The following is a 5,906-nucleotide window of genomic DNA, read 5'->3' as shown; positions in this document are numbered from 1 at the left end:
AAAAAAAAAAAAAAACCCAGTCGCCGGAAAACCCGCGAGTTTTCCGGCGACCGCCGAGTTTCGCGGAACCCAAGCGAAACGACGGCCACAGCACGCCCACCCTCAGCCCAGCATCTTCAGAACACTTGCAAAGGGAGAAAAGAGAGAAAATTTAGAGAGAGAGAGAGAGATTTCAGACAAACGTCGGCGAGTATCCAGTTTCTCCGACGAGCCCTCAAACCACCCTTAAACCGACACCAAACGACCTGTTACTACCGTAAGAGTGATCCCTAACGAAAGCACAATAACTGAGGGTGCGTTTTGGTTTATTTCGTAAGCGTCGTCGTCGGTTACCGAGGTCGGAAAGTTAGGTTTCTTAATCGATTCTTAGATCTATGGCTTTTAGGAGCTTTTAGGCCGCAAAACTCCCAAAAAGGAAAGAAGGACGACGAACAAAGAGGAAAAGGGAAGGAAGAGGACCGAAATCGGCAACGGAAACGCCGCGGGAAGGAGAGAGAAAGCTCGCCAGAAAATTGGCCAAAGTCGGGTAAGGAAGACAAGATCCACGAATCCGGGTCAACCCGAACCCAGAACCCGGGAGAGCCAGCCCATTCCTCCCTTGGCCTCTGCCTTCGACCCAGCCCAACTACAGCGGCCCAAACCTCAAACCGGCCCAGAAGCTACGATTCAGTTGAACCAACCCAGACTAGACCCACGGTCCAATTGTGCCAGCCTGCAAACCAAACACTTGCTGCCCAGCCCAGTAAGCTGAGGACCAACGTTTAGCCTTGGCCCAGTAGCCTTCCACAGCCGCGACCCGAACCACGACCCGAACCGGACTGCGACCCGCGCTTCGACCCAACACTATCGCTCGACATGGCTTTCTCTACGGCTGCCATGTGTCACACAGCGGCGCGGCAGTCCTCGGCTCGACTCAACGCAAACGGCTCGGGCTCCCTCCGGTGACGCTCCGGCAGCTCCAGCGGCTGTTCGGCTCGGCTCACCTGTTTTCAGCCCGGTTTCCACTGTTTCGACCCTCCCGAATCTGTTTTCGGCCCCGATTAAGGTATCTGAGGCCGTTTTAGAGCCATATTTCACATTTAGTAAATTATAGGTAAATTAATTGTGAAATACCAACGGAAAGTGGTGAACGGTGTGATAGGAAACAAACCCCAGCGAAGTAGGAAGCAGCTCTTACGGAACGGGAGCTTACGTCTAGCTATTTAGGGAGTACTTCGGCCGAGGCCAACCAAGTAAGTGGCCTTACTATAGGATGGGCTAAATAAATTGTATGATGCTTGATGATATGTGCCGGTTTATACATATTTTGTTGAGTGACGCTTAATATGTTTGACGCACGTTGTGGCATTATGATGAGCATGATGATTGCATGATTTTTACCTTAATATGATGATGTTTTCCATATTGAGCATGCTAGATAATGATGAGTGCCATATTGCATCATGTCGTTAGATCGACGTAGGACACAACCCTAAGAGCATGAAAATGATATTAATATAAATATTCACGATATGCGTTACCTAGGGTAACAAAGAGATGAGACTAGAGGGGTGTGTCAGAAGAGACATGACGATGGATTTAGAGGAACCTTATGCATTTTGTATGTTCATAAGCATAGGGCTACTTCCCCTAGAGATGATGAGTGCGGACGCGCACCTTATGATGAGCGCGAATGCGCACAGGTGCGAAAGCACACATATGAGGGTGTTCATGAGGCGCATGACACTATGGGGTTCCGCTGACCTCCGGACGTCGCTACAGATTAGCTTGACCAGAGGGTCCAGGGGGTGTGCGAGCGCCCTGGGGACTCACACTCGCACGTGTGAGTCATGTGTAGGGAAGTACTACACATCCAATTTGTCCGAGACTGGAGGCCACCCCTAAGATGATTAGAGATAGGTCCCTATTCATGATTGCATGTGTTTGCATTAGCATGGCCCCTATAGTGGGGTCACTTACTGAGTATTCTTTTAAATACTCAGGCCGTGTGCCACATCATTTTTCAGGTAAAGGCAAGGCGCACTTGTACGGAGGACGGCGGCGTCGCGAGCAGAGACTGTGGCACGTGCATAGGGTAGATTCATATTTAAATCTCTAGTCTTAAGTTAGAATAGGTTGTTTTGCATTTCATTGTTTTAAATTATTTTGTATTTGTTTTTGTTTTCTCTAAATCTCAGTATTTCATATTTAAACACGTAAGACCATGGCTGTGTTTTCCAGAGAAGAAGTTGTTTTAAACGTTTTTTTGAAGTTTACGTTATCAATTATGTTCATGTAAGAGTTATATTTTCGCATTATAGATGAGCATAAGACGTTAGTAGCGACTCTGAGTATGTGGAAATTTAGGGTCATTACAAGTTCCAATCTAGATCATTAATAAAACTGGTCATGTATTAGAGAAAATAAAAGTGATCTTAACTCTTGGGTGACACACTGCTCATAAGCCTAGTAAGCTTTCTTAGTCATCCTTAAATTTTGTGGAGGTTTTCTGGATTCTTACAGAGTTTAGGCTTTTTTAAATCTCAAACTCACATTTTCTGGACACTTGTGACTAAATTATCAAGACTAATTCAATATTTGGGAGCATTATGGTATCATCTTTCATCATTGTAACGATTTTAGGGCGCTTGGTTTGCTAGAAATACATTAACCTAGGTCGATGTTAAACTACCTTAGCTATGGGCCCTAAACTTAACTTAGTATATTCATAAATGCTTAGTTAGGGAGACAATGATATTGATCACGAGGAAATACATAATCTACACATTCATGCAAGCTCAATAGGAATATAACATCTATCAATTGTCCATAATTGTGAAATCCCATATTGGTCGGGGTGGGGAATGGAACACTCTTTATAAGGGTGTGGAAACCGCTCCCTCGTAGATGCGTTTTAAAGCCTTCAGAGGAAGCTCGAAAGGGAAAGCCCAAAGAAGACAATATCTGCTAGCGATGGGTCTGAACTGTTATAAATGGTATCAAAGGCAGACACCGGACGATGTGCCAGCGAGGAAGTTGTTCCTCAAAGGGGGTAGACACGAGGCGGTGTGCCAGCAAAGACGCTGGGCTTCGAAGGAGGGTAGATTTGATGGGAGTCCCACATTGATTGGAGAAAAAAACGAGTGGTAGCGAGGACGCTGGGCCCTAAAGGGGGGTGAATTGTAAAATCCCACATTCGTTGGGGTGGAGAACAAAAACACTCTTTATAAGCTATAAGCGTGTGGAAATCTCTCCCTAGCAAACTCATTTTAAAGCCTTGGGAGGAAGCTCCAAATGAAAAGCTCAAAGCAGACAATATCTACTAGCGATGGGTCTGGACAATTATGAATGGTATCAAAGACACCAGGCGATATGCCAGCGAGGAGGCTGTTTGTAAAAGCCAAATAATAAATAAATAAATAAAAACATTTTCTCTTCACTCACCTCTCAACCTTTCCGCAATTATCTCTCCTCCACTCACCCTATACCTCAAAAATCCACAATAGAATGTCCTGTGGCTTCATTTCTTGAGATCAGTACTTTAGAAAATTCTTCAAAAATTAGTTTTTATGATATTTATATTTTTACCCAAACATATAAACTGTCCAATTTTAATTAGTTTTTTTTTTTTATTATTGTTTTTGCATAACAAACATTTTATTTTTGTAAGCATGCATTTGAACAATTTATTTTATTTTAAAGTGTTCTCACAAATAACAAATAAGCTTTTTTTTTTCATAAATAAAGAAAACAAAATAATAGAATTATTCTTACACTTGTAAAATTATCACAAAATTAGGAGTCCCAACTTAACCTTCTAAACCCTTGTAAAAAAAAAAAAAAAAGGAAAGAAACATAGAAAATTGATGAAAGTGGGATTTGAACCCACACCCTTTCAAACTAAAACCTTAACCTAGCCCCTCAGACCAACACAGCCATCTCAACATTTTTTAGACTAGTTTATAGAGACGCGAGTTCAACAAAGACCCGTTTTTATAGAACGAATTGGTCCAGTAGCGTATAAGTTAGCCCTACCTCCCGCCCTCTCAAGAGTTCACGATGTATTTCACATGTCAATGCTCGAGAAGTACATTACGGACCCTATCCATGTAATAGACTACAAAACACTCCAATTTAATGAAGATTTGAGTTACGAGGAAAAACCAATAAGAATCTTAGCTAGAGAAGTAAAAGCGTTACGCAATATAAATATTGTGTTCGTTAAGGTGTTGTGGTGAAATCACCACACCGAAGAGGCTACGTGGGAGTGTGAGGACGAAATAAGATAGAAATATCCTGAGTCAGAGTTTGAGACTTCGAAAGTTTCTTCTAGGGGTATATAATGTAACAACGGTACAAAAAAATAATCATAATAATTAATAATTAAATAATAAAAATAATAATTTTCCATAACCTACTCTCCACTGACCTCTCCTTCCTCTTCGAACTGTCTCTCCTCAACCAACTCAACCAATTGGTGAGTCAAAATTCAGAATCAAGTATGCATAGGTGTTTCCTGCAACAATTAAAAAAGAAAAAGAAAAAAAATACCAACAACAAGATTTAAAGGGAGGGCGGGAGATTTAATTGGAACAACAAGATTTAGAGGGATGGCGGTAGATTTAATTGGAGAGACAGATCTTGGAGATTTAATTGGAGAGAGATCTTACTTTGTCATTAGGGTAAGTCATTTTTTCAGATCTCCTTTTCATATATTCAATCATGTAACAAGAAATCAGGTCGGAATCAGATTTCCTTTTCCTTTATCTAACTATCTAGAATCGGATCTATTATGGTAAGTCAATTTTTCAGATCTCCTTTTCATATATTCAATCGTGTAACAAGAAATCAGGTCGGAATCAAATTTCCTTTTCCTTTATCTAACTATTTAGAATCAGATCTATTGCCAAGGTATTTAGATTTTAATTAAATGTTAAGTTATAGAAATAACTAAATGCCAATATTTGTCAACAGAATTAAAAGAAAAAAGAAAAGCAATATAAAGAAAAAGAAGGGAAGATAGGAAGTAAACAAAGAGGAAAATGGAAGATTTTGTGAAAAAATAAGGAGGAAGATTTGTGAGAAGCGATTAGTGGTGCAATTCAAGAATCTATTAAAATTGGCCAAAAGATAATTGCCAACCGAATTAAAATAAAAAGTAAAGGGAAACACACCCGAGATGAAAAAAAATATATGGTAAAGAAAATATATAGTAAATATTAAAGAGTTTTAAATGGACCGCAAGTAAATGAAACTATAACAAACATAAATAAACATGTAAAACTTTATTCATGCAAAGCCTCTAATGTTTCCATGATTTTAACACATGAGCCAATGTAAATTAGAGAAATAATTTTATAGAAGTTCGAACTTGAAGCTGATGTCATGAACTCACATAGGTTTGTTGGATCGGTATGGCAACCCTAGAGGGGGGGTGAATAGGGTTTTAACGATAAAAGTGTTTAAACTTGATTAATTTTTTTCTAATGATAAAACTTTTTACAAATGAGTAGAAGATGATAATTACTAAAACAAAATAATTCAAGTCAAAACAATAATCAAGTAGAACATGCAATAAATCATAATAATAATCTTGAAATTAAATAGTAAAGAGTTAGAGAAAATGACACCGTAGTTTTATAGTGGTTCGGTCAAACTCGACCTACTCCACTCCCCAAGCGCCTCTTGGGAATTTGAATAAAGAACTTTTCCGACTCTTTCCACGGATCAGAGCCAAACCGGTACACCGCTCTTTTTACGAGTTCAAGAGCAAACTCAATCCTTTCCACGACGTAGGATCAAACCGAAACAAGTATTTGAGTTTGATAATATCACACCACAACTCTCTTAAAGAGTAGATTTACAATTTGGGATACTCACAACTATTTCCTCACAATATAATAATAATCCCTCTCAAGAATAAGATG

Source organism: Cucurbita moschata, unplaced genomic scaffold (assembly GCF_002738365.1).
Source record: "Cucurbita moschata cultivar Rifu unplaced genomic scaffold, Cmos_1.0 Cmo_Scf00042, whole genome shotgun sequence".
Taxonomy (NCBI): Eukaryota; Viridiplantae; Streptophyta; class Magnoliopsida; order Cucurbitales; family Cucurbitaceae; genus Cucurbita; species Cucurbita moschata.
Note: the sequence above shows the minus strand (reverse complement) of the source record.